This window comes from Culex pipiens, chromosome 3, assembly GCF_016801865.2.
Source record: "Culex pipiens pallens isolate TS chromosome 3, TS_CPP_V2, whole genome shotgun sequence".
Lineage (NCBI taxonomy): Eukaryota > Metazoa > Arthropoda > Insecta > Diptera > Culicidae > Culex > Culex pipiens.
Genome location: NC_068939.1, coordinates 150,790,775 through 150,818,460, shown reverse-complemented (window position 1 = coordinate 150,818,460; position 27,686 = coordinate 150,790,775). Strand labels below are relative to the sequence as shown.

Here is a 27,686-nt window from a genome sequence, read left to right as displayed (position 1 = left end):
AATTAATAATATTTCATTAACAAATCCTGTTAAAATAACAAAAAGTGTTATTATTTTATCCTGAAGTTCGACTTCAAGAAGAAAAAATAATAATAGTTTCTGATAAAATAACAAAACTTGGTATTGAAGTGATATTATATTGAAAATGTTTAATAACACGCTAATAAGAGGAAATGTTATACATTTCAAAAACTCTCCTAATAACAAAATTTGTTATTCGTTCGGTATACTGACTTAGAAATAAAATTACCATAAATCGCACAAATGGAAAAGTTTCTAAGTGTCCATAACACAATCTGTTATTATTTTTTCTTTTGTTAAATATGTTTAAATCTTTGGGATAATTTTGTCTAATTTCGTCGGAGTCTTTATTTTGGCCATGAAATGGGGTGCTTAAGCTAACATTATTCTAAAAAGTTGAAATTTTGAAAGATGATTTTTTTTAATTATTTGATATACCCCTTAAGGGACCTTAAAATTGGCTAGAAATATGGGATAATTTTGACCAATTTCGTCGGGATCATTATTTTGGCCATGAAATGGGGTCCTTAAGCTAAAATTATTCTGAAAAGTTGAAATTTTGAAAGTTGATTTTTTTAATTATTTGATATACCCCCTAAGGGACTTTGCTAAAATTGGCTAGAACTATGGGATAATTTTGACCAATTTCTTCGGGGTCATTATTTTGGCCATAAAATGGGGTCCTTAAGCTAAAATTATTCTAAAAAGTTGAAATTTTGAAAGTAGATTTTTTTTAATTATTTGATATACCCCCTAAAGGACTTTCTTTAAAATGGTTAGAACTATGGGATAGTTTTGACCAATTTCGTCGGGGTCATTATTTTGGCCATAAAATGGGGTCCTTAAGCTAAAATTATTCTAAAAAGTTGAAATTTTGAAAGTTGATTTTTTTTATTATTTGACATACCCCCTAAAGGACTTTGTTTAAAATGGTTAGAACTATGGGATAGTTTTGACCAATTTCGTCAGGGTCATTATTTTGACCATGAAATGGGGTCCTTAAGCTAAAATTATTCTAAAAAGTTGAAATTTTGAAAGTTGATTTTTTAATTATTTGATATACCCCCTATGGGATTTTACAAAAATTGGCTAGAACTATGAAATAATTTTGACCAATTTTATCGGGGTCATTTATTTCACCATGAAATGGGGTTTCAAGCTAAAATTAATCCGATAAAATTAACTTTTTATAGTTCATTTTTTTAAATTTTGTTTTATTTCCTAACGGAATTGATTTATTTAATGAGAATTTTTGATGTGTGAATAACAAAAACTGTTATTATTTTCACAGAGCCAGAAAGTCGGAGCTGACGTTGAAGTTGGAGTGAGACCTCGGAGACTGCATCGGATTCAGCAAATTTTCAGCAACTTTTACTTTGAGTCGGAATCCGTGAAGTCGGGTATTTTTAGAGAGCTGAAGTCGTCGTTGACGTCATATCCTGCATCCAGAGTCGGAGTTGTCTTCAAAGTATGGATTCAAAGTCGCTTGGAGGTACCCGACTCTGCAGCCCTGACTAGTACAGAGGAGTTATGGCAACTGCAGGTTTATTTGCAAATTACAAATAAACCAAAACAATAACTTTTTTTGTTATGGAGACATACCAGTTCAATAACATTTTTTGTTATTATGCTGCTCCACCTCTCCGCACAAAATAACAAATCTTGTTATTCCTTCATGATTCCTTCTGTGTTATTGGTTTGTTATTGCAATAACAACATAATAACAGTTTAAGTTATTCTTCGAACAAATCTTTGTTATTGATTTTTGTTATTTTAGCAACTAATCCGATCATCCCAATAACATATTTCGATCTTCTCACAATATCAAAAACTGACCTTCCCAAGTTATTTCCGTCTGCTCGGGGAACCATTGAGAAAAAATAGACCCACGGAAAAAAAAAATCGCGAATATTTTTTTTACCTTTTTTTTTTGCAAAAAAATGGATTTCCCAAAATGGGTGCTTTTTGATTTTCAAGATTTTTTTCATATGTTTTAGGGTACAAAACTCCGCAACTTTTGAGCCATACAGAATTATGGGCAAAACATCTGCCGCCAAATTATGATTTTTTGAAAAAATAGTGATTTTTGGAAAAAAAAATGTCATACAAAAAAAATTAGACCTGATTTTTTTTATGTAAAATTGAGTTAGCAATCGAAAAGTACTTTAAAATTTTTTTGATAAAGAGCTCCGTTTTCAAGATACTAAGTGGCTGTTTGTTTTAGCGAAATATTTGCTGTTTTAGATTTTTTAGGTTTGCTAAAAATATTGTTTTTAAAAAGTTCAGAAAATTTGCTATAAAATTGTCTAAGAGATATTGAACATTTGCCTTCTGGTTGCTTAAATACAGCGGCTTAAAGAAACAAAAACAGGAAAATTGCAGTTTTCTAAGCCTCACCCAAAACAACCCACCTCTGATGTTCTAATTGCGATCTTTTCTAACAAAATGTTCTTAAAATTTTTAAATCAATACAAACATTTCAAAAAAGCTAAACATGCAATATTACGCCCTTTTAATATGTTTGTATTGGTTCAAATATTTATACTTAATATTATTTTCGAAGAGATCGAAACATTTCACGAATGTTTCATGCTTTAACTGTCGGATCATAAGTTGCTGAGATATCGACAAATTAAAAATCCGCCCCTATGGATATTGTATTAAAAACTCAAAAATGCAATGACTTTCTTTTTTTTAAAATTTGGTGGTTACGAATTTTGTTGTGTTAAATTGGCCATATTTTTTCTCGGTGTTCCAAAGAACAAATTAAATCAGATGTTTTTCCCGCTCTCTTATCCCCACGCCAATCAAAAACCCTCCACAGAAGACGACACAGAAGAAGTTTAATTTTTTAATTAAAAACGTTTTTTGTCTGTCCAGACCGTGTGGATGTATTTTAATCCAGCTTTTTCCTTCTTTTTCTTGACTCCCTTTTTAATTGCAGATTGGAAAAGTCCTGAAAACATACCCCGCACTCTAGTGTGGTTGACAAGATCGGGAGACCATTCGCAGCCGGTGGTACAACGACGGCGTTTTTTTAAAGGACGACACGTAATTAAAAGTCGACAATTGTGTCCGGGATCGTGGAGTAGCGTGGCGGCAGAGGGGAAAGTTCGACTAGGACGTCAATTTTAGCATCAGTTGCGGAAATTCCCACCCCCGACACAGAGCTTTGAGCTGGAAAAGTGTGAATAAGAAAAAATACCAACTGATAATGTCAGTTGGTTCCGGAGTTTTCCGAAAAGTGTGCGCCAAGAATTAGTGGCGGAACAAGAGAGAGGGCTGCCTGTTGTAAAGTGCAGTGAAGCGTCAGAAGAAAAGAGAGAAAAGTTACAGCAAGTTTAATGTAAGAAAGGAAGTGGCTAGTGATTGTGCGAAAGAAAGTTTGTTGTGGGTGTACTGGAGAATGCAAGAAGTGCACCTAGAAGAACGTGCAGCCACGTGCACCATCTTGGAAAACATCGTATGCTAATGAAGGCTGGGCGTTTCTTGTAATTGCGCCTTCGAGGGGTGAAAAAGTGGAAAAAAATAAATAGTGGAAAAGTTTTCTCCCATCGTATCTGCTGAAATTGTTGAGCTAACAACTAATTAATAAGTCAGTGCAAAGAAGCTCACGGATACATCGGATCCCTCTCGCACAGTGAAGTCAATGTCGTTTAACGAGTGAAAAGGAAAAGTTTGCCGCCAGTCAAGTGCCAGCAGAGATAGTTAATTACTTTTTCGGACCACCTCCAGGTCCGCCGCCCGAAACCTCCGGAAGTGTTAAGAAAGAGAACAGATTAAATTAAACTTGAGGAAGGAGGCTGAGGCGACCCCTTCTTATCCAGTGTGGAGCGCAGAGCAGCCTAATCGTCCCTTTTCGTCGAGTGGTGAACTTGACCGACACCAGCCATCCCAGGTTCATCGGTGAGGAGCAAAAAAAAGAAACACATAAAAAAGGTAAAAGACAATAAAATGGAAAACGGGGAAAACTCTGTTTGTTTGGCGTTTTTTGGTTGTGCTGCACCGCAGTTACGCCAAAGGGATCGGCGTCAACAATACATTAAAGCGTTTTAACCAAATAATATTTTTTAGTTTATATCGTAGATTCTTTATTGTTATTTTTTTATATAAATTATATTAAATTTCAATAATAAATTGAAAAGAAAAAAACAAAGCTATCGTTCAAATATAATTCCGTTTATTGAATTTTGCACATTTGGGTTGACCGATAATTTGATGACTTATTCTCGGAATTGACAGGAAAGCCAGACAATGTCATGGGGTGTTGTTGGCCATGGAAAAATAAAAGGCTTTTCTTGGAATATATGTCATGTGTGAAACCAAATATTTTACTTATAATTAAAACCAATAAGTTGAATTTTCATTACCACGAATTGAACTTTGACCGCTTGAACTGCCGGTTGAGGTCAAAGCTGAATTAAATACATTTCTGGAAACTTTATTTATATTTTCGTGACAAATGACCACTTGTTGGCCCAAGTTACCTTATTAAAATAAACAACAACGAACTCTTCAAATTAAGTTTTGACAAACATAATTTGTTAAACTTTTGATTTTTTTTTGAAAACTTATCCATCCATACAAGAATAAAAAATATTTTCGAACAGATCAGAAAAAATCCTTTTCTGAGTTATTGTCTATTTTTCGTATAAGAGTTTTATTTTTATTTTTTTTATTTGGTTGAAACTTTGACCATGCATTCCCTATGTAAAAAGAATACTGGCGGTGTCGGGAGTTCTGAGGAGGGGGGGGCACGACATAAAGTTTGTTCTAGATTTGTCCGGGGGTCAATCACAAGTACTGTAATCAATTTTTTTCCCATGCGAGATTTCACCCTCCCCCGCATGCGAGATTCCACCCTGCCCCAGCTTTGCGAGCTGGTCAAACAAAATAAGCATGAGAATATTCGGAAATCTGTATCTTGAGTATGGATTTCTGATAGTTCTGGTTTAATTCACTTTCCATGATCATGTTTGGCTGACAATTATGTGCATTGTCCCGAAGTTTGGTTGAAGTTGGTTGCTGGAGTCCCGAGTTATAATTACCAATGTTTACGGTAGTCTAACTTGTAAGGGCGTCAAACGCGTTCTGATCTGAAATCTCTTTGGTCACTTGTCACATTTACATCAATTTTCAGGGAGTGACAAGATAGCACGACAAGATTGAAACTACTTTCATTCGTAAAGTGACAAAAATGCATGGTATTTTAAAAAGGTGAGGCATTGCGAGCAGCACAGCACGCGTTCTTAACTCAATTTGGCCAAAATGCACGTACGACAAGTTAGCACGACGGCGACGATGTGCTGGACCAAGGTTGACTGTCACATGCGTTGCTACTCCGGTATTGACAGATCAGCAGTGGTTAAACAATGAATAAAAAAATATCAGTGAGAGCCAACCATCCGTTCACTGGTTAACCCCTGAAAACTCTACTTTATTCGTCAATACCGGCGCCTTCCCAAGAAGCCTGCAGTTCAATAAGGGGACGAAAACGTCATATTTCTTTGATTGTGACGTGAAATTAAATAAAAGTTTGAAAATGTTTTATTTTTTATTTTTTTTAAACCAAGTCGGTCATATAGAAAATGCCAAAAACCACCAAAAATCCCGTTTTTTCAACATTTTTATTTTTAAAACCGCTGTATCTTCCCAAGGATTGGACATAGGACAATGGTCAATACGGAGATTTTTATGTAAAATTGTCTGGAGAATCGATTCCTACTACCGGTTTTTAAAAATTTTGACGTTTAGACCACTTTTCAAAAAAACAGTTTTAGTAAATGATTTTTGTATTTTTTTAGAAGAGACATACCATCCTGCATTTTTCGTCAGTCTTTTAGTAACATTTTAGGCTATTTTCTCAAAAATTTTGAACGAAAAAAAAATCGTGACATTTTTTTTTTTTTTTTTTTTTTTTTAATAAAATACAGTTTTATTGGTTTCGAAAATACAAATAGGTGGATTAATTTCCCCAGTCTGTGCAGGAATTGTACTTTTTCTTGCGTGATCTTCTCTTGGCTTGGTGGCTATTGTTTCCAGGTTTTGCAAATTTCGCTTCGTCGTCGTCGTCCTCTGGAGAAATATCCATTAGATTGGACTGGAAGTTTGTTTGATCTGTTGGTTTTGTGTGGTGCTCATCGTCCGAGGTCGTTGGCTCGATTGTTGTTGTTGCTATTTTAGGTGGTGTTTTATCTGGTGCTGTTTCTGTTGCTGTTGCTGATGGTGATGGTGCTGATAGTGTTTGTGATGGTTTTGTTGTTGTTGTTGGTGGTTGTGCTGGTGGTGTTGTTGTTGTTGTTGTTGGTGAAATCGTTGAACTTTCGGCACATTTCTTTCCGTGGTGAAGTGGTTTTCCACAATGGCGGCAAGTTTTAACTTGCTGGTTGTATACCACATAGGCTAATTCCCCCTCGACCTTAATAAAGGAGGGAATTGGCTTCTCCAAGTACATCCGGACAACTCGAACTCCATTCGGAATGCCTGGGAAATATTCTCGCCAGACCTCTTTCCGAATGGAGCTGACCTGCCCGAATGCCTCGAGATGGTTGATGATTACATCGCTCGGCATCTGTGGTGGCAGATCGTGGACGCGAATTTGAACGGCGTCGTCCTCCGGGAAAATAGGTATGCGGAAGACTTTTCCTCTGCATCCTACCTTATGCCGGAGGTTGTGCTGTTCGGCTAGATCCCATGCTTCCTCCGGCGATCCTAGCTCGATGATGACGTGGTTTCGAGAGTTGTTGAGTTGGATGTTGTTAACTTTTTTAAGGTCCAGTTCGAGGTTGTTGATGATGAATTTCGAAACTGATTCGATGTCCGGTCTCACCGGCAAGACGTTGTAGTCAATAACGACGGCGTTTCGGCGATATTTCGACATTGCAACCGATTTTTAACACGGCCCCGACAAGGGGAAAAAGAACAAAGGAAATTCGCAGAGGCTAGTGTTTTACGTCCGACAGCGGCAAGAACAAGTTATCGTCTGTTGTGACATCACCTTCAAATTTAAGTTTTAGACTTAAAAATCAAAAAATCTCATAGATGTGGCGTGTATTTTTGTTTCAGTGTATTTTTTTCAGAAAGCCCGTCCAATTTCCTACAAGTTTGTTTTTGACCACTTTTTGATACAACGCAACGGCTTCGAGACACAGTAATTTTTAAATTACAGAATACAAAAATATTTAAATACCTTACGCCCATCACAAATGTTATTCTCGAGTGCTATTTGCTCCATATGCACAAAAATGGCTTGTATAGGCCTAGGATAACATGTCTACAAAGTTTCATTGAAATCGGAGAGGGTCGGGTACAAAAGTATCAGAAAAAATTCTGATTTGAGCTGGAATTGCTCAATATAGAGGTGGGCAAAACCGATCTTTTTTAGGAGCCGCTCATTAAAAAGAGTCGTTCTTTTGAACGGCTCTTTCGTTCTTTTTCAAAATTTGAATGAAAAGGTTATTTAAAAAAAAATAAAACAAATCTAAAACCAAGGAGATGCCCTTGAAAACCAAAGGTTTTGACATAAAGGATTTGTTTTAACCTGCCAAAATTGAAATATTTTGCAAACTCTTTTCTACTTTCTGATTTATTCGATAAAGTCTATAAACATTCTTTTGAACGGCTCTTTCGTTCTTTTTCAAAATTTGAATGAAAAGGTTATTTAAAAAAAAAACAAATCTAAAACCAAGGAGATGCCCTTGAAAACCATAGGTTTTGACATAAAGGGTTTTTTTAACCTGCCAAAATTGAAATATTTTGCAAACTCTTTTCTACTTTCTGATTTATTCGATAAAGTCTATAAACACTAAAGTTTAATTGCGCAGGAGTAGTATGTTTTTTTAATCTCTATGCTATTTAGTAGATTTTCTGTAATATTTTTCAAGTTAACAATTTGACATGTTCAAATTTATTTATACTTTATTGTACGATCAGTACAATGAAAAGTTTTTTTTTATTTGGTACAAGTAAGAAAATGAAAATGAGTATGGTTTTTATAGTGGTGTTTAAATATTGACATCCATGCTATTTAGAGTCTTTTAAAATATCGATGCCTCTGTGCTCTATTATGCTAACTAGATAGGAAAACCAACAATCTTAATACAAGAGATCACAGAGGCATCATATATTGATGAGAAAGTTGCAATAGATTGCAATAGACAATTATATAAGACGATTCAGCTCTCAAAATGTCGGGAAATATCCCCTCTTTAGTCTGCCGCTTTTTATCCTAAAGTACTTGAAATAGTACACCGTAGGACATTTTTTTCTAAGCAATTACAATTTTAATTCTCGAAAACAAATTTAACACTACATTTTGTTGGAAATTCAATAAATTATATTTATACAGCAATTCTCCACGGAAACAGCATGATTCGAAAAAAAATTCTGGGGTTTCCTTGGCCGAAATAATTAGACCCGTATTTTTTTTGTTTGGCCATTAGGGTGACCTACGCCGTGTTAGGGTGGTCCGAAAAATGTCAATTTTCGTCGATTTTCGCAAAAAAAAACACTTTTTCAAAAAAGCATATCTCCGCGCCATTTCATCCGATTTTAGCTGTCTTAGGCGCAAAAGAATGGTGATTAGTTTGGCTATTTGGGAAAAATAGTACGAAGTTTCAAAAATCTAGCTTAACATTTGAAAAGGTCGTATGAAAACTTAAAATGCTGTTTTGAAGGTCTCGAAACCAAAGAGCCTATGTTTAAAAATATTTTTATCATTTTCTTCGGAAAACTTTACATAGCATATCAAAAAATGGTGAAGTTATGTTTTCAATACTCTGAGATACGATTTTTTGAAAATAAAAACTGGGTTTTTAACGCGCCCCGCGCAAAAATGGAAAAAATACGAAAACCTGAAAAAACGACTTTTTTCACTAAAACTGCGATAACTTCAAAATTTCAGCGATGACCTTTACATGTTAGGGTACCAAAAATTGCGTATTTCAATTACAAAAATTTTGGTATCCTAACATGTACAGGTCATCGCTGAAATTTTGAAATTATCGCAATTTTAAGGAAAAAAGTCGATTTTTTAATATGTCATGTAAAACTTTCCAAGGAATCTGATAAAAATATTCTTAGACATAGGCTCTTTGGTCCCAAGACCTTCAAAACAGCATTTTAAGTTTTCATTCGACCTTTTCAAATGTTAAGCTAGATTTTTGAAACTTCTTACTGTTTTTCACAAATAGCCAAACTAATCAACTTTCTTTTGCGCCTAATTGTCATTTTTCGGACCACCCTAACACGGCGTAGGTCACCCTAATTGCCAAACAAAAAAATACGGGTCTAATTATTTCGGCCAAGCCCAGAAAATTTTTGAGAACTTTTTTTTCGAATCATGCTGTTTTCGTGGGGAATTGCTGTATAACAAGTTTAAAAATCATCCCTTCTTTCAAATGACCGGAGGTTAAAAAAGAACCACGGTTGTTTTAGTTTTTAGTTTCATTACAAATAGCCAATCAAATTACAAAGATAATTAAAAGTAACAAGGTGTGATATTTTAATCAAATTGGATATTGTTCTGGTTTGCTAAAATTTTCAAAGGGAATTTGAGTGCAATCAACTTAAAATTAATGCATAATGCATTCTTCAGTGATAAGAATCATGTTTAGCATCTTTGAATTAATTCCAAAATCTTTTGAATTCTGTCGAATTTGCAATGTACAAACCCGTAACTGATTTTTAACAAAGCATTTTTCATTTTTTTCTATTGGAATGTTGAAATTGTGGTTTCCCCCCGACCTCAAGCAGAGCCGATGGACAAAAACTTTAAAAAATATTTGCATCGGCCTAGTTAAAATATTTCAAGAAATCTTAAAATATGGTTTGATTTGATAAGATATTTTTGTTTTGAGGGTTTAAAAGATAAAACAAAACAATACAGTATTTTTAAATTTGAACACGTCTTTATGAATTTTCTGTTGCATATTAGGACCTTTTAAATCGCCATCTCCAAAAAAATGGGGCTTTTTGTGAAGAAGCCGTGCTCAATGAAAGAATATTCCCTTTTATTTGGGTGAAGCTAAAGTTTACTCCGGGTATTTATACTGCAAGTCGGATTCTACGCCTTTTGTCATTATGTGTGTGTGTGTGTGAGAGGGTTTTCCTTTAGGAAAAAGAAAACAAAATTGATGATAATGAAGCGGACTCACGAAAGAATTGGTGGTGTGAGAGGTACTGAAAGTCGTGAATTGTTATGTCTTTTTTTGTTCTCGGACTTTTACGCGCCTGAACCAACAGAGTTAAATCAACTTTTTGTTGTGCAGTCCAACTGACCACTGTTGATCAAAGTTTTTATTGGGCGAAGTTTTTTTTTCGTCGGAGATAAAGATAGGGCTATTTGTGAGGTTTGTGCTAATTTGTGAAGAAACGAGATAGAAAATAAAAGAGTAATTAAACAAGTTTTATAGTAATCAGCAACATATCATTAAATTACAAAAAATGATAAGAATTTAATTTGGTTACCGATTGGATCGTTTTTCTATACGATAATTTGAATAGCTGGCTTTTTTCATCAATTGAAAAGAAAATAAATTACAGCATACTCTGAACTTGCTGGTTACAACGACATTTGCGTTTGATGTATCAATTTTACTGTTTGCTCCTTGGTGACATCGAAATACATACCTGTGTGCAATGTTTTTCGTGGAATATACGTCCATAACGTGCATGAGTTCAATTAGTTGGGTGGTGACGCGCGGTCAATTATGTGGCATTGTGTGTGAAAAGAAAAGAATTTTATTTCGTGTTTCATCCTGATTGGCTTGCCCACAAGCAGAAGAAAATCAGTTCAATTAGTTGGGTGGTGACGCGCGGCCAATTATGTGGCATTGTGTGTGAAAAGAAAAGAATTTTATTTCGTGTTTCATCCTGATTGGCTTGCCCACAAGCAGAAGAAAATCAGTTCAATTAGTTGGGTGGTGACGCGCGGTCAATTATGTGGCATTGTGTGTGAAAAGAAAAGAATTTTATTTCGTGTTTCATCCTGATTGGCTTGCCCACAAGCAGAAGAAAATCAGTTCAATTAGTTGGGTGGTGACGCGCGGTCAATTATGTGGCATTGTGTGTGAAAAGAAAAGAATTTTATTTCGTGTTTCATCCTGATTGGCTTGCCCACAAGCAGAAGAAAATCAGTTCAATTAGTTGGGTGGTGACGCGCGGTCAATTATGTGGCATTGTGTGTGAAAAGAAAAGAATTTTATTTCGTGTTTCATCCTGATTGGCTTGCCCACAAGCAGAAGAAAATCAGTTCAATTAGTTGGGTGGTGACGCGCGGTCAATTATGTGGCATTGTGTGTGAAAAGAAAAGAATTTTATTTCGTGTTTCATCCTGATTGGCTTGCCCACAAGCAGAAGAAAATCAGTTCAATTAGTTGGGTGGTGACGCGCGGTCAATTATGTGGCATTGTGTGTGAAAAGAAAAGAATTTTATTTCGTGTTTCATCCTGATTGGTTTGCTCAAGTCCTTCCTATATCATCGTTGATCGGGAGGCACGACGTCGTGTGAATTGTTGCATTAAAATAAGTTTAAGTATTACTGTAAATGACTGTAAAAAAGTCCATCCTATATCATCAATGTCGTCTGGGTAATCGTGATGAAAAATTACATTTATTCAGTATTTAAATACCTGTGCGCGAGTGTTTTGGTGTGCTAATTAGAAAGACCTTCCCATAGCATCGTTGCTCGGAAGGCTCGCCGACGGGTTTGTTATGAAAGTCCTCTCCATAGCATCGTAGCTCGGGAGGCATCGAAAAGCCAATACCTTATCCTACTAACCCAAAAAAAAAAATAATCACGTGATGCTTGAAGGAGATGCTGTGGATTCAACGGTCTCAAGCGGTATCAACAAGTATATAGCGAAAAACTATGTGCTTGATGAGTCTGCAACTTCAACTATCGGACTAACATTCCTCCCTTTTGTTGAACTGCAGGCTTCTTGGGAGGGCGCCGGTATTGACTAATAAAGTCGGGATCTTCAGGGGTTAAACAGTGAACGGATGGTTGGCTCCCACTGATCATTTTTGATTCATTGTTTAACTTCAGCTGATCTGTCAATAACGGAGTAGCAGCTCATTGGCAGTCAACCATGCTCATGCTCATGCTCATGCTCAATATACGTCCATAACGTGCACGTGGAACATCGGCGGTGCCCGTTAACTGTTCTTGGAAAACACACGAAACGCTTCCCTTTGATGCAATTTGACTCTTCAACCTTATTTTGGTAGAAATGGAACAAATCTCTACGTGTTCGGTGTTTGGAATATATATGAATTTCAAAAATGCTTATCAAAAAGTTGTTCTACCACTCGCTACCAAATCACAAAGTTCAGTGTTGATTCTTTCATAAAAAACACGAAATGGCCATCACTGGGATCATCTGGACCGTATCATAGCGTCCAAAAGGATTCCCTTGGTGGTATTCCAAATTCATTATCCATTGCCTGACTCCCCATTCAAATCAATTGCAACTTATCGCGACCCATTTCATTTGACATTCGTTCGTCTCGATGCACACATCTGCTTCGGCAATATAAAGATTCCAGTGGCAAAAAATTGGAATCTTCCCTTCGTAGACGATGTGATCCCTAACTTTCGCTGGGGGATAGGAGAGTCCTTTGGAAAAATATACTTCCATCTGGTCCTGACCAGAGAAAAAAATGGGGACGCGAATGGAAATGGCACAAATATGCTTCCCCTCAATCGCATTATAATGGGACTTTTGGTGCAAAAATAATAGCGCCCCAAGTAAATGGGAAAATTTGCCCACCTCCTCATCTGAAACTTCATCTATCTTTGGCGAAGGAGGACAATGTTAGTACAGTAAATTACTTTAGGGAATGTTGGTGATTAATTTTTGTTTATCGTTGGTATAATTGGTAGAGCTTTCCAACGGGTCTGAGATATTGGAGAACTTCAAGTCCTATCATCTTGTGGAAAATTTGGTATCCATGTTTTTGTCTACTGCCCACCATTGAAAAAACGGCTAATATCCACTTTTGACAAAAACGAGATATTAGCACCAGGTGATAGAGGATGTTCCAACGCATCTTCTGGAACTTGAATTTTGCTAAAATAATGTTTGTACTTGGCTGCCGATGCGAAAAACCAAACGGCTAATATGCCACTCTAATGGGAAATTGCCTTGACGCAGATTTTGTGACAAACACAAAAACGCGTTTTTCTCGGAATACTTGATTTGGCATAATAGCCGAATTTTCAATTATGGGCAGTCTATTTACAGCATTTTTTGTCTACATGATTTGATTCAATCCCCAGCCTCTCCTATACGATACGACTTTCCCTCCATTCACTTGGCGACATTTTGCCGTGCTTTATTGCTTCGATTAAAGTTTTATGGCCTCGTGCGTAAGAACCGAGTCATATCTAGCAGCACAGCACCACAAAAAAAAACTCTTGAAAAGTTCCGATTTCGGATTGGGAAAACAGTTTTTGCTCGTATTTGTAACAATTTATTTTTTCGCTTACTTGATTTCCTTTCTAATTGGAAGCATCTACGTCAGAAATACGAACCCCGCCACGCTCATGCTGGTTGGACCTGGTTCGATAAAACTTTACGGCCCCAGCGCAGATTATGAACGAAACACACAACTGGATCGAAGCTTCGGAAGAGCCCTTTGGGAGGGAAAAGTTTTTAACAAGATTCAGCCAGGCCTCGTGGCGTGGGCTATCGATATGAGAGGATGTCTGGAACCAGACCGAAATGACATAGAGAATAACTTCGGGCTGATTTAATGCTGACCACAGGAAGACAGCTCGGTATTGAGTTACCCGGCATTAGGAAGTGGACCGTGCTCCAATAAGGTTTGGTTAAGGTCGTGTTATTTTTTGTGTGTGTAGAAAAACAAGTCCCATGGGATGACAAGTTCAAGGAGAGTTTGACAGAGAATTGATGTCAGGAACGGGTCGTTAGGAAGTTTTTAGAGGGCGGTACAGTGTTTACTATAAGAAAATCATGTTTTTTCGGTCCACTGAGGGACATAATTTATTTTCGACCAATCCAAGCATAACCTTTTTTTTCAATAAAAAACACACACACACACAATTTAATAGAACAAAATCCAACCGCAACGATGTCATGGACCCAATCAAAACGCTGTTACGCTCCCAAGAACCTCATAACATCGTTGGAATCTTTAACCTTCCAGTTTATGACCTGCTTTCTGTGGCTTTCCTTCCCTCTAACAGCACCCAAAAGGAGCAGCAGGTTGCAGGTCGTAAATTGAAAATCCAACACCTTCGGAGTCAGCAGCATTAACCATTGTTATCGGGTATGGTTTGTAGGTCGCTCGACTTGGTTTATCGACGTTGGCCAGTTCCGGTGTGTGGCCTTTTCGAAAATCCGGAGCGTAAAGAAGTGCCTTTCACTTCCGATGGAGTTCTATAAAAAATATTAAAACGGATTTTTGGCACCTGTTTTGAAATAATCTAAAAATAAAAAAAATAAATAAAATTATGTTAATATTCATATTTATAGTGCAAAATACTTGTATTATGAGCATGAGAACCTAAATTTAAAAAAAAAACCATCGCAAAATCTTTATCCTAATTGCAGTTTACACATATTTTTTTGTAAGGGCGATGATTTTATGTAAGGGCGATTGTTGATTACAAATTATATTTAATAGAATAACAATATTACAAAGAGATTAATTTTCATAAAACTTAAAAATTTGTAAGGATTTACAAAACACTCAATGTTTGCAAACAAATCCAACTCAATGCAGATTTTCATCAATAAATTCTTTAATCCTCTACTAGATCGTCCAATTTCACGACCCAAGCAACACACTTTGTCAGATAAACGTATTTCCTAACTGGTTGTATAACCGAACGGTCTCGTTACCACAACTTGTTCTACAACTCCTGTGCATTGGAAAAAGCGCACTTTTTTCTGTTGTATAACTTGCCAGAATAAGATGCAAGTTATCAGAGTAAGTTGTACAAAGGTATTTGACAACACTGTGCTAGCTAACAAGAGATTCAACGAAAAAAAGGGGGCGTGGTTAACGGCTGTGCTGTCAAATCAAAGCGCACACTGAAAAGGAAAGATAGATAGACAAATCCAGCGAAAGCTCAACGCTGCTTTTTGATGGGGAGAGATTTGACAGCTCCCATACTAAATGTCTGGATTTTCATACTTTTTGTTAATTTTCTTTTAAAATAAAGTACTTAACATATGAAAACTATATATTTTCGGTGCCCAAAATTCCTGCTGAATCGAATGGTGTACTTATTTCGATTGCAAATTTTTCGAACAGTTTTTATTTTAATAATATTCTAGACACATTTTGTGCACCTAATCAATAACTACTTTTATCATAAATAATCATTTTATTGCTTAAAATTTAGTTTTCCTGAGCTCCCATATTCAAATACATGGAAGCTGTCATTTCTAACACCATTGGCCACCTAGCGGCCATTTCAAACTGGATTCTTCTATTGAAAACAGTTGTCTAACCGTTACCCAACTTACATGTAAACAAACAGTTCTAATTAGAATTTCAATCAACGACGAAGCCAATATGAATAGTATCTCTGACTATTTTGGTACGCTTGCTTCTACCCGATTTATTTAGAAAAAAAAATTGAAATTGTATGAAAAAAAATCAATCCTTCCGCGCTCTGTAACTGTGACTCTTGTGACACCCTCTTCATGGCGAACTTTTCGATTTTCCTTTTTTGATGAACTTTGTCTTTCCCAAGATTCGATCCGATGACTTCGACGATTTGTTGTTATCTCCACGGCAGGTCCAGGCGCGCTTCCACATCTCTCCACGAGGCTTCATAGTAAACAAGCTGGCTTAAACGTCAATAAGAAGGCTGCTGTCAGCTTTGTTATACAGCAGTGAGCTATACAACTTAACTCCAGAAAAGGCTGTCATTGGAAATTAAGTTATTTAAGTTTGTTTCAAGTCAGTTTTTATAACTCCATTATGTAACTTTGTTATAACAAACCGTTTCAACTGTCATTTCGATTACCGTACCACGGAGTAACATTGAAATTTGGTATGATTTTAATTTGCTGTTTTCTCTATCATGAACTCCGTCAGCTGATATTTTTTGTAGCTTTTCACGGCGTGTTTTCTGGGCATGCTTAAGGAGAAAAAATAGTCATCGCTACTTTCAAAAGTATCTTATAGGAAATTTTCTCAGCTTTCCAATGCTCCTAAGAGCGAAATGTTTCATCGGGAAATTTCTGAGATATCTATATTTTAAGTTTTTAGTTTTAAAATCCTAAATCATTTATTGGAAACTTTTAAATAACAGTCCAGGAAACTTGTCAATTGATGTGTTTCATGTGTCATTTACTCATCAAAAAGTGTAAAATAATACAAGAAACAACTTTGTAGAAGGTGGCAAACCGCTAAACGGTTTGAAAATTTAGTTTTAACCGAATTTTTGAATATGTGGGATTTATTCAGAAATTTTAATCATAAAACCGCATTGAAATATTATTTTTACAAGAACAAATAGATTATTACATAATTGTTGTTTACAAATAACACCGGTCTGCTCTGATTCAGCTTGGAATTAGCTGATACAACCGAATTTTTTACAGGTTTGAGATTGATAGGGTATTACATGATTTTTATAAATAAATAACATATTTCCTTTATCAAACATTAACCAGTTACATGAATACAAAACATGTTTAATACACGAAATTGAACTTCAAACTACTGTTGCAAGCTTTAGGGGAAATACTTTACATTAGTAGAAAATGATTGTTTTAGTTTTTTTTGTATTAAGTGATCAAGGAATTAGCAATATCCTTCCGGTGGTGGGGCGTCCTCCAAATGCTAATGCTAATGCTAAGTGATCAAGCAATTAGCAATATTTTAGAAGTTACTAAGACTCTCATCTTCAATCTCATCTTAAAAACAAAATTCTTGATTCTTGTTCAAATAGATGGGAAAGACTTTTTTTTTGTTTTTTTTTTTTTGTGAAAATAATAAATAATATTGTTCAAACCAAAAAAAATGTGACGGTGTTTTCAGCATTCTGAATTGAAAGACTCGAGTTTTATTACTACTTTTAAGTGCATTTTCAACAGTAAACATTTTATAAAATTTTATATTTATTTCATACTCATGAAAATATGACTTTTGAAGCTTGCAACAGTAATATGTAGTAAATTTTCGATTTTAAATCATATTTGTATTTATGTTCCTGGTTTATTTTTGCTTAAGAAAATAGCAAAATTAATTAATTAAAATTCAATAATACCATTAACAAACACAAACCTGCCAAAGTTTTGGTTGAACAAGCTAAATCAGAGAAGACACGTGATATTTGTACACAACAAATATATGTAAAAATTTAATAAAAATATATTTTCACATTGTTTGATGATTTTAATTTCCGAATAATTCCATATATATTCAAACATTTGGTTAAAACTTCATTTTCAAAATGTTTAACGGTTTGCAACCTTCTATAAAATTGTTTCTTGTCTTATTTTGCACATTTTGATGAGTAAATGACAAATGAAAACATCATTTGATAAGTTTTCTGAACTGTTAGTATAAAGTTACCAATAAATAATAAAAACATTTAAAACCAAAACACTTAAAATAGAGATATCTCAGAAATTTCCCGATGAAACATTTCGCTCTTAGGCGCATTGGAAAGCTGAGAAAATTTCCTATAAGACACATTTGAAAGTAGCGATGACTATTTTTTCCTGAAAAGTTTGTTCTAGAAAACACGCCGTGTTTTACTAGCGATATGTTTATAAATAATCGGTCAACAATTAAAATTATTGCAATCTTCGATAAATAAACATTATTGAAACTCTAAATACCTCACGTACAAATTTACACCACCTAACAACACGCAATGTCAAGTTGAATATGTTTGTTGAATATCAGTTATATAACCTATTCTCCGATAACATTTTTGTAACAAAGCGAGAAAACCGAAGGTTATTTATAGAATGGTTGTCCACGCCCATTTTTCAGAAGATGCCGTCACATGACAATGTTAGATAAGCAGTGAAACAAACAGTGCAATATTATTCTTATTCAACAAACTGTTTTCGAGGAAAACATTGCAGATGACGGAACAGCATCCTGGCATATCAGCATTGTGACGTTTAATTACATCTCATTAAAAGCGTTTTCGACTGAAATCAAGTGATAAATACCTCAAACGGAAGTGAGCAAGCAAGTTTCTATCGAAGGTGTTCCAAAATAAGTTGTTTAAACAGTGTAAATCAGCAAATTGGATGGAGTTAGGAGCGAGTTCTAAACCTCCCAAATAGGTGAGAATTTATCCTATGTTGTGTTTTAAAGTTGGAAAAGAGTGAAGTTGACTGTGTTTTAACACTTTTGTGGCACAAAACACGATAGTTACATAAGTCAGTTCTACAAGCAGTGAAACAAACTGTTATTTAAGTTATGTTCAGATTTTTTCTCGTATGTTTACCAAAAACAATTGTCTAACTGTTATTCAACAGTCGACAAGTTATGAGTGCTACTTGGGGGGGTTACAAAATTCCCAAGAAACGGGAAATTTTCAACAAAATTCCCTGGAAATTCCGGAAATTCCCGGGAAATTTAAAATTTATCGAAAATTGTTCTGATCCTGCTTTTGGTTAATATTATATTTCAAAATATCAAAAAATAATTATTAGTATTTTGTATTGATAAGAAGAAGCTAGGTACCATCAGTGGGGGTGACTATGGGTCAAAAAACGATACACCTCTTGTAATTTCTTAATAACAAAAACAATTTAAATAACATCGAAAATCTTTCAACGTAGATTTGTTCTTAGACAGTTTACTAACATTTTCCCAAAAGATGGGGGATTTTTATGAACACTACCTTAAATGCCAATAGTTTGAAAATTGACTCAATCTCACCCCTTAGAGGGGGTGACATTGGGTCAAATGAAACTAAAATGATACTCAAATACAACGATATGGTGAAAACAAGTCATCCAACAGTGTTTCTTGTTCGAGGGAATCGTATTGACATGCTACAATGTTTGAAGTGGAGATTTTCAAACATTTGGGTATACTATAGTTTTCGAGCAATTCCAACAAAAATATTAGAAAAATGATTTTTTGAGAGGTCATTTTTGGCCAAAAACATACCTCAATTTTAGACAGCTGTCAAAATAACAGGATTTGTTCTAGGAACGAGATTTTTTCAGCGAAGTCTTAAGATGTCCCCTACACAACCCTTTTAGCAGAATTCAGTTTCATTGAAGAATCTGAAAAATGGTAAAATCCGTAAAAAAATCACTTTGACCCAATGTCACCCCCACTGACGGTATATTTAGTTATACCTTTATACCAGTGTTTGGAAAGTGAGTAAAATGAATCCATGCTCCAAAAAGATAAAATTGCTTTTGAATACGTCTCTGTGATCATTTTGAGAGAATAAAAAAAATCATGCAGCAAATATGTTTTTCATGCCAAAACATTGAAATGAAAAAAATATATAAAGAAAAAATGTTTTCATGGCAAATATTGTATCCAGAACAAATCTTACTGGTAAGCATTGAATTTACCTTAAAAATCTGATATTAACCCGATAATACGAATTTTTATGTAAATACAACCATTTTCATGTAAATACAAACTCACAGTTTTCAAATGTTTGGAGCGCGTATTTGAAGTATGTTTGCATTTTTTGTAGTTGTTTTTTTTTAATGATTCGGCCTAATTAAAGACTTCGGTTAAAAGAATTTTCATAAAAAAAAGTTGTTTAGTAGTTTCAGACTTAAACCTTACGCGCTTGGTAGCTCTCTAGTGCTCTATAAAATTTTAACTTTCGACTGTAATTTCTCGTACACTTTTAAACAAATTAACCTATTAATTCTAGCAAGAATCCTCTTAGAGACATCTAATGATACCAATTCAGTTTTCTTCCAATTTTTTTTTTATTATTATTATAGAGACTTTACACCATTGTGCATTCATCTCTTCAAGGTGGATAGTGAAAGAGGAAAGATTACAGAGTTTAAAATCACTTCAATAATTATTACCGTGCCTTTTTTCTAACGATTTCTGTCTATGTTTCAAATATTTAGCGGAATATTTAAAGAGTGAATTATCAAGTTCTTCAAGTTTATCTTCGTCCTCTTCTTCCAGGGATTTAGAAGTTATCTCACAGCACTTTTTCTTATAATATTTTGCTTTTGGGTCATTCCATCTCAACTGTGCACGAAAAAGTGCAAATTTGAAAATTACCCTCTCCGATCCTGCTCAAATTTGGCAGAGCTGTTGATACTATCAAAACATGTAAGAATCCCGAATTTCATCCAAATCGGACCACCCCCTCCATTTTTGTACCTCCCCAAAAAATCGACTTTTTGGCGATTTTTGACCAAACCTCCTAGTTTGAAACGGCGATAGCTCAGGAACCACAAATCTTAGAGGGTCGGTCTTAGACTCAATTTTGAAGGAAATTGGACGTAGAATCCATTTCCGTGATCAAAATTTAGATTAATTTATTTTTTCTACCTGTATTGCGCAATTGAAAACTTTAAACGGCCGTATCTCAAAACACCCCAACTTATTTTTTTTATTTGACCTCACCATCGTGTTCCCCGGCCAATTTTACATAAGAATCACTTATCGACAGAAATGAATATATTTTGTTCCAGAGATATCGAATTTTAAAGTTTTGTGTTTTCGAGATTACCTACATTAGCTTCATTCGCCGCATCTGCTAGAAGCACACAGGCTGGCTGATCAATAACTGCTACCTGGTGTTCTGGGAGATAGTTAATTTAATTTATCTTTTTATAATTTTACGCAAATATTTATTCAAATGGCTAATAGGGGAAATTCTCGTATGTTTGGCAGGTTAAGTCAAAAAGCCGTAATTGCCAATGGTAAACAAAGCCTATTTTTGCATCGGTATCCGACCTACTTACGAAAAAACAAATTTCAAAAATGCTTAAGATTGTTCATCAACTCGTCTCTCAAGTGCCCCAAACTGAAAAAAAAATTAAATCTTGTTACAATTGGGAGAAAAACAAATATTAGTGTCGGAGGTCACGGTGGCTCTTACGGCTTTTTGAAAACTCCCCCAAGATTTTCACTATTTAAACAACAAATTTTGCAAAACTTTTGATAGAAACTTGCTTGTTCACTTCTTTCTTATTGAGCTATTTATCACTCGATTTCAGTTGAAAACGCTTTTAATCAGCTGTAATTGAATGCCAAAGCGCTGATATGGCAACATTAGAAGAACGCTGGAATTAGATGCTGTTCCCCTACCTTGATCAATCTATTTTTGTGAAAAAAATATTTATTGGGTTATTTTGAATGCACCGTTTATTTACGTGTTGCTAACCGTTTTAGAGAACCTCCGAGGCCATGACTAGGGCCTTTATCATGGGCGGTAGCAAAATGGTACCATTAAGCAAAAACCCCAAAACCTGCTTTATTATTATTATAGTTTATTATTGACACTTTACCATAATTTGGCAAATCTCATTTATGGGTTAAAAGATTGATCATATCAAATCAATTTTTATATTGTGAGCCAGCTCCATTTCATTAAAAGATGATTTTGGTCAAGGTACATTTTATTTAAAAAAAAATCCTTTATACGTGAGGACAGCAGCCGTATTGTGTTCCAAGAATCCAAGAATGACAGAAGAAAAAAAAACACTGTTGTTCGGACGATGTCGAAATCATCGCAACAAAATTAGCCGCTTTGCAGCAGATCAAACTTTATGATTTTCTTACATTTTTCAGTTTTATACTTTACAGAAATCCTTTTCCTACTCCTTGTGATCGTCCTTCACTAGAGTACAACAAATCAACAAATTTTATTCATTTTAATACATATTTTTAACTCAATAATGTATCGTGCACTTATTATTCAGTGTTACTAACAAGATTAATTGCATTTTGCATCGGAATCCAATTCTGCCCTTTACTGTGTGTCGTTATTGCTCTGTCCTGTGGGTTAGCACAGAAATTCACTTCATTCATTGTTTTTAACAGATAAACAGTCGCGATTAAACTCCAGTTTCCTACAGTGTTATACAGTTAATTTTTGCCCAATTTGATAAAGATTATTTATGATGAAATATTATTTCAATAAATGACCAGGTAGCAGTTATTGATCAGCCCGCCTGTGTGCTTCTAGCAGATGCGGCGAATGAAGCTAATGTAGGTAATCTTGAAAACACAAAACTTTAAAATTCGATATCTCTGGAACAAAACATATTCATTTCTGTCAATAAGTGATTCTTATGTAAAATTGGCCGGGGAACACGATGGTGAGGTCAAATAAAAAAAAATAAGTTGGGGTGTTTTGAGATACGGCCGTTTAAAGTTTTCAATTGCGCAATACAGGTAGAAAAAATAAATTAATCTAAATTTTGATCACGGAAATGGATTCTACGTCCAATTTCCTTCAAAATTGAGTCTAAGACCGACCCTCTAAGATTTGTGGTTCCTGAGCTATCGCCGTTTCAAACTAGGAGGTTTGGTCAAAAATCGTCAAAAAGTCGATTTTTTGGGGAGGTACAAAAATGGAGGGGGTGGTCCGATTTGGATGAAATTCGGGATTCTTGCATGTTTTGATAGTATCAACAGCCCTGCCAAATTTGAGCAGGATCGGAGAGGGTAATTTTCAAATGCTGTTCCGCTTCAAATGGAATGACCCTTTTATGACATCTTCATCTTCTTCATCTGTTTCTTCTGCAGCCATCTCTCTTCGTTTTTTTGTTAGGTCGTCTTCCGCGTCCAAATATGCCTGTAAGCGCTTCCGGCGGCGGGTGTGCTTAGAAAGCACGATCTCGAATCCATCGTTGTCTTCGTCATCAATTTCACTTGTTTCCATTGCATTTTGTTCTGGTTTACTGTTGTTGCTTTTACTGCTGCTGCTGCTTGGTTCGGGTTCAATGGGTAGTGTACTGCTTTTTTGGTTCACATTTTTTCTCGAATCCGCACATTTTTTGTTCTTTGCTTTGAGTTTGCAAAGCGATTTTTTGCCTATAATCGTCACTGTTGCAGCAGCATTGTTTACAGTGATTGATTTCGGCGTTGGCTGTTTCAGCAACATCCGCAGGGTCCGAACTCCATTTGGGATTCCTGGGAAGAAGTTAATCCAGCGGTCGTTGGTGATGGTCAAAACTTCGCCGTATTTACTCATCACTTTGACTACGTCATCATTCCTTATGCCTAGAGGTAGGTCAAGCACACGAACTTCCGTAGCGTTGTTGTCCAGGTAAATCGGGATTTTGCAACCCTGATATACCAGAGGTTTGTCGATGATGGACGAGGCCACTGCTGAGTCGGCGAACTGCAACACGGCTATTTTTCTTCTATTGCATAATTGCAATGCTCGCAAGTTTTCTTGGTTTACTTGAAGGCCTGCGAGAATTTTTTTTACAAGCTTTGGGCTTGGTTGGTTTTGGAGTTGACAAAAATCCAGAACCACACTGTTTTTGTCTACGGTGCACATTTTAAAAAAAGCGGCGACGCGCACACAAACTGCGGACTGGCGTTGAGAATGCGACTTGTACTGCCGTTTTACGGCGATATGATGTATACGCCATTTTGGACATTTTCAATTTTATTGTACAGTCTGATCAAGAATCTTAAAAGCTACCTCCTGACGAAAGAATTTTTCAAAAAACTGCTCTGGGGCCCATTTTATCAAGCAAACAAACAATGATGTATACGCCAATTTTACTCATGATGATGTATGTATACATTGAGAATTGCTAGAAGTCAAATTCAATTCTGTTTGAATGTTGATTTAAGGTTTTGGGACCAAATCAAGACATGGCAATATTTTATTACATTATTTCGATTTAATTCTTAGGGGACGTCCAATAGGCGTCATCCATAAAGTACGTCACGTTCTGTGGGAAGAGGGGGGTTTTGAGTAAGCGTGACATTGCGTGTTAAAAGCATAGGGAAATCGTGACAAAGGGGGGTGGAGTAAATTTTGGCTGATTTTAATGTGACGTACTTAATGGATGACACCTTATCCACATCCACGTAGATACTTTTTTGAAAATTCTAAACCCACCCACCTCCCTTGTGGACAATTGTTTATGCAAAAAAATGTGTTTATGGAGCGTAGACAATCGCTAAGGGAGCGTTCATTTATTACGTAACGCAAAAATCGGATTTTTAGACCCCCTCCCCACTAGTAACAAAATTTCCATACAAATTTTAAAAAATTTGTATGGAGCGTAACACGGCCTCCAACCCCCCCTCCCCCCAACTTTGTTACGTAATAAAAGAACGCTCCCTAATACCCTCCCCCCCCTTAAAGTATCCACGTGGACAATGCATCAAGGGATCCGCTCAGCTGTAAAAATAGCTGGCACAAAAATATAACCAGCATAGTAGTTAGCTTTGATCAAGCAATGTATACATACATCATTGGGAAGTAAAAGTAGTGATTTTTTATTGCTATTTTTTCGGCCAAATGATGTTTGTGGTTTAAAATCGTAGAGAATAGGAAAAAACAAGAAATTTTGTAGGGGCCACATTTTCATTGTACTTTTTAACAGTTTCTACAGAGCAGACCTTGAATTAGTCATTTTAAATTGAAAAAATGAACAAAAACAGAAAATCGTGTCTACAGCAAAATCACCTCGATGGCGTATACATCATATCGCCGTAAAACGGCAGTGTAAGGTCGGCGGTTACTTTGCAACTGTTTCTTCCAATTTGATCATGTATCTAATATCTAGTATGTAAGAAAATTGTCAGTAGTCTACATAAGCTTGACGAATTAACAATGAACAATAAACAAAACGTGAAAAAACAATTTTGTTATTGGCGGGAAGAGTTACCTTATTTTGAAATGAGTTAACAAGAATTGTTGCCCAAAATCAATTCCTAGTTGTGAATGCTTCAGAAATTAATATCATCTGAAATAAATCTTGGCATGAAACTTTCAGACGAACTGACAAGTTCAATAAGAGCAGTAAAAATTGAATTTAATAAAATAAATTTTAGTTCTTTCATTATTTTTTCTGTATGTTTAAAAAAATGTATCATAAAGTTAAGATAATGTATACTTTCGCTTGAACTTCGGGAATTTTCTGCGAATTTTTTTCCCGGGACGGAAAATTGGACGCTCTACCCTCTACTGCCCAAATTTTTTTTTTTGAATTTTAGGTTTTTTCCGTGTTTATTTTGAGCTACTTTTGTTCTACGAAAAACTTTACTTCTCTTGTTTTATGTTTTATGTTATGTTAGAATGAACAATTTGCTTCTATTTTCCAAACTGTTTTAAAAAGTTCTTCTGGACTAAAACCGAATTCAATTCTCTGGCAACTTCATTCTTGTTTTTAATATCAATTTCATTCATGTTTCTTAAAAAAATAAACTTAAATTTAGATTTAAGCTTTCTTCTTACATTTATAACCTACAATCTTTGTTTTTTTCATGTTTTCAAATGGAAAATTGCAGTTTTCATAAATTGCAAAAAAACTTATCAGTTTTCTTCTTTCATTCTTCGAAACTAAAAAAGTCAAATAAAAAACGATTGCCATGATTTTTACTGAGTAGATTATTGCTTACAAACAGTGAAAGTATTTTTCTTTTAAAAAGTCTAATATTTTGGAAGACACCATGAATAAACACTAAGTATTCTTTGCTGTATTTGGAAAGTTAGTCATCTTTATTTAATAATTTATGCTTAAATTCAAGATTTAGTTTTGTTTGCTTTTTGTGTTCAGTTTATAACTATACGTAAGCGGAATTAACATTTAGTATGCTTATAAATTCATGATGAAAACTTTAACACATGTTCTAAAGTTATATATTTTAAATTAAAAAAATGTGTTTATAATTTAATTTTTATTATTGAACCAAAAACTTAAAGCTCTTTTTTGTGAAAATATATATCAAAATTTCCTATAAAAAATTCAATACAGCATGTTCTAGATTGTCTATCAGCCAAACACGTGCTCAACCTCCTTTTACCGCCCAGGTGTTGCACATTGCCGAAAGGGGAAGACCAGTATCTCGCGTGCCACAACCTCACAAAACCCGATTTATTTACGACCGCCGACCCCGGCGCTTGGAAGCCCATTTTCGCTTCACCGATCTGCCGGGGGAGCTGCCATCACGTGCCCGGGTTTGCCAGCCCGTCATAAACGTCAATGATTCAATCAACAGCAGCAGAAATCCTGACGTTACCGCAAGACACCAAAAAGGATTATCGGTCGCGGCAAACATGGAGGTTTGCTTGATGGTGATGATGCTTTCGTGTACACCTTTAACGATGTGATGGATGAAGTTGGGATCAGTTTGGGAGTATGACCTTATAAAATTTGCACCTTTTAATATTGAAGGTTTGGATTTGATGGAGATTTTTATGAAAAAAGTCAATAATTTAAAACACTGTTCGTCTAAGGGTTAATCACATCCCGAAAATGGCATAATTCTTTCACATCACGCATTTAATAATTTTTGGATGGATCACTTACCGGTGTCAGCCAGTTGGTGTTGGCACGCCTCAGTAAAGCGCCGGAGGTGTTGCTGAATTAATGATGTTTAAAGTGGAACATCAAATTTCCATCATTGAACACGACCAAACGCGTCCAACGATGTTGGGGTGGCCCCTTAGCATTAGTGCGGCACCAGGTTGCTCCCAGCAAAGGTCAGCTCATGGTAATGAGATGTGTCTTGGTTCAACTTTGAAGGCCTTCGCTTGAATTTGGATGTAAAATTCAGATTTGTTTGGACAAAGTTGCTGATGGATTTATGTTTATGCAAGTCGATTTGTACGGAGAAAGGTGAAAAGTTTTTCAATTTAAGCAATATGATTCTGCTTTTGAATAAGGGTAATTTTTCTGGTTCTGCAGAGGTGTTTAAAATGTTTTGGCTCACCAAGCTGAATTAATTGGCCGGTAGGGAAATTATGGGAAAATACAGCTTGTATCAGACTTGAACTATGCTGATAAAGCTTATCATAGTCCCGGGTATTAGAAGGTGAGCGTTACATCCAACGACCAATTTCAGAATGGCTGTAAACTTGGCAGCCAAAGGGTGTTTTGATTCTTAGGAACAATTTTAGTTGAATTTTGTTCAGAATTGGCAAATCAAATGATGTTTCAATAAATATAAATATTTTGTTTAATAATAAATAGTATCGAATACTTAAGGACATAAACTTTAAACATTGAGAGATTAATTTCTATGATACAAAAGCAAAAGCACTTCAACTATGATGCTGATGGGATACCTTGCAATCTCTTCCGCAAATAAAAACATCCTACAAACCCCATAACCCGGTGAGGATAGACCGACCATTATCGTAACTGCCCTATATTGGATGGAAACTTTCGCCACATTTCCCAGCCACGCCAGCTTTAACGACACCACTGACTCCCACGTGGGAACGGGTCCGGAAATCTCATAAAGGCGAACCAGCTGCTCTCTGACAGTTGAATGGATTTCAATATTTAGATAGCTTAAATTAAATTGGCAGCACGTCAAGATTTAGAGCCACATTCCCGTCCTTCCCTGATAATGGCTTAAGTCCTCCTCGCTCTCTCTTCTGGGCTGATGCTGATTGGATTTGTGCCCCGGCTTTTGTCATCTGGGTGAGGATCCTTAAGGGGTGTCTCCTTTCCAGATCGAACGCATCCATCCGGTAAATATTAGCGCACTTTTCTTCTGCGAAGATCGCCGGTTTC

General features: G+C 35.6%; 1 protein-coding gene across 2 annotated transcripts in view; it reads left to right on the top strand.

Moving 5' to 3' along the window:
• Positions 1-27,686, top strand: part of LOC120422245 (FMRFamide receptor) — a 125,169-nt gene that overhangs the window by 5,731 nt on the left and 91,752 nt on the right. For both annotated transcript variants that reach the window (XR_008212515.1, XM_039585638.2), the window contains exon 2: positions 2,966-3,960. The gene's annotated coding sequence lies outside the window, so the exon portion shown is untranslated. The remainder of the gene's footprint in view (positions 1-2,965; positions 3,961-27,686) is intronic.